The sequence below is a fragment of the Corapipo altera genome, unplaced genomic scaffold (assembly GCF_003945725.1).
Source record: "Corapipo altera isolate COAL_440 unplaced genomic scaffold, ASM394572v1 60212, whole genome shotgun sequence".
NCBI lineage: Eukaryota > Metazoa > Chordata > Aves > Passeriformes > Pipridae > Corapipo > Corapipo altera.
The window spans coordinates 4900-7509 of record NW_020886124.1 but is presented as its reverse complement, the minus strand read 5'-3'; the positions used below and the strand labels follow the sequence as shown (position 1 = coordinate 7509).

General features: G+C 52.8%; 1 pseudogene; it reads left to right on the top strand.

The window, feature by feature from the left end:
- Nucleotides 1–352: 352 nt before the first annotated feature.
- LOC113941027 lies at nucleotides 353–1392 on the top strand (annotated as a pseudogene).
- Nucleotides 1393–2610: the final 1218 nt, after the last annotated feature.

Here is a 2610-nt window from a genome sequence, read left to right as displayed (position 1 = left end):
GGAAAAGAACTTTCCCAGGTGTGATGGTAAAAATGGAAAACACAGGTACAATTATTCTAAGCTCAGACTAAGCTTCTGATCTGAAGCCCCAGCTCTTCTGAGTCATTACTGTAATGATGGAACTTTTGTATTCAAGGTCTCTTACATCTGACATTCCTTGGGTGTGTGAGAGCTCTACCAAAAAATTCCAAGTCCCACCGCAGTAGAGCAAACCTGACTCCTTGGCAGTGCATTTGGTGACATTTGACACATTGATTTCTTGTAGCAATGAAGTGGCTTTTTCACAGAGGTCTGTCTTAATTGTTCCCTGTCTTCTCCTTTTTTGACCAGATCCTGTGCTAAATAGCAGCAAATGCCCAACAGCAGCTCCCTCACCCACTTCCTCCTCCTGGCATTTGCAGACAGGTGGGAGCTGCAGCTCCTGCACTTCTGGCTCTTCCTGGCCATCTCCCTGGCTGCCCTCCTGGCCAACGGCCTCATCCTCAGCGCCGTAGCCTGCGACCACCACCTGCACACCCCCATGGGCTTCTTCCTGCTCAACCTCTCCCTCACAGACCTGGGCTGCATCTGCACCACTGTCCCCAAAGCCATGCACAATTCCCTCCAAAACACCACAACCATCTCCTACATGGGATGTGCTGCACAGACCTTTTTCTTCTTCTTCTTCCTTGGAACAGAGTTTTCCCTCCTCACCATCATGTGCTACGACCGCTACGTTGCCATCTGCAAACCCCTGCACTACGGGACCCTCCTGGGCAGCAGAGCTTGTGCCCACATGGCAGCAGCTGCCTGGGCCACTGGCTTTCTCACTGCTCTGCTGCACACAGCCAGTACATTTTCCCTGCCCCTGTGCCAGGGCAATGCCCTGGGTCAGTACTTCTGTGAAATCCCACACATCCTCAAGCTCTCCTGCTCACACTCAGGCTACCTCAGGGAAATTGGGCTCATTGGGGTTAGTGTCTGTTTGGGATTTGGGTGTTTCATTTTCATTGTTTTCTCCTATGTGCAGATCTTCAGGGCTGTGCTGAGGATCCCCTCTCAGCAGGGAAGGCACAAAGCCTTTTCCACGTGCCTCCCTCACCTGACCGTTGTCTCCCTCTTTGCCAGCACTGGTATATTTGCCCACCTGAAACCTCCCTCCATCTCCTCCCCATCTCTGGATCTGATTGTTTCGGTTCTGTACTCAGTGGTGCCTCCAGCACTGAACCCCTTCATCTACAGCCTGAGGAATCAAGAGCTCAAGGATGCCCTGAGGAAAATGATGACTGGATGCTTTTCTGGAGCAATAAAGTACCTGTTTTCTGGTGTGTAGCATTCAGAATGGGACTCCTTAATGGCCCAGCCTTCCTGCTCAGGTTTCTCGTGGAGATCATCGGGTTCTTCTTGCAGTAATTTTCTGTGAAATTAAATATTATTATGCATCTGCCCTCTCTAAATTACTGTCCACTTTTTGATCTTAACCCTGAGACTGTATAAATGATGAATTGTGCTCTCTGAGTATTTAAACAAAATAAAGGACACTGCAGTGCCTTCTTTGCCCAAGACCCTTCTTCTTAGATGTTCCTAAAGGACAGCACACTGCAGGACAGGGTGTATTTGCAAACGGGAAGGGGACAATAATCCCAGCCCGGCAGCACTGCCAGGGAGCAACAGGGCTTGGTCTTTGCAGAGCTGCTCTCTTGCCACTTCCACACTGTCCTCCTGAGCCCCTTTCTCGCTGTAAGGCCTGAGTGCTCTCTGAGCACAGTCCTGGGGGCTGGAAGCCCTTGGAGCACAGGCAGGGACAGGCCCTGGGAACTTGTGAAGTAGAGCTGGGCTCCCTTCCAGCATCTCCAGGATGCTGTGGCATCTTCTGAGGCCACTGCATGCACTGGGTCACTTCTTCTCTGACTGTGCTCCAGGGCTGGAACTCTCCTGCAGTGTCACCACGACACTCCTGCTCTCTGCTTTCCAGGTTTCATTTTCAGATCCAGTCTTCCCCTCCTGTTCATAGGGACATCCTGGGAGTGCTTCAGAGCTGCCATCCTGGGGCAGCTCCTGCCCAGCGTGGGCAGGCACAAGGTCTCTCCAGTTGCTCCTCTCCCCTCCCCAGTACCACTGTTTTCTGCAGCCTCCTCCTCCTTGCCCAGCACAGCCCTCCTGGCACAGTTGGACACAGCCCTTGTTCTACCCCCTCCTCAGGCACCTGCCCAACCCCCTCAGTTCCAGCCTGATGGCCAGAAACCTTCAGGGCAGGGAGGCACCGGGGAAAATGCTGAGCAAACCTTTCAGCTGCACTCAAATCCAATTGGAGGGGTTGGCCTCGAGGAAGAAATCCCAACTCATTCTCCAGAACCACCAGGACAACCTGTGTTGTGTCCTGGGCACTCCTCTGGAAGTGCGGGCTATGGAAAAGGTTTTGGTGTCAGGGCTATTGAGAAGGCTGGACAGTGTCACTGGGAGACCTCTCCCAAACCCTTGGAAAGGCCAGAACCATTCCAGAGCTTCCTGGGGCCTTGGCAAAGGCAGACATGGAACCAGTCTGCAAACAGGGCAGCAAGGATGGTTGGCAGAGTTCCAGGTTGCTCAGGCTCAGCAGGGAAGGGGATATGGCAAGTCCTCCTGCAGCCA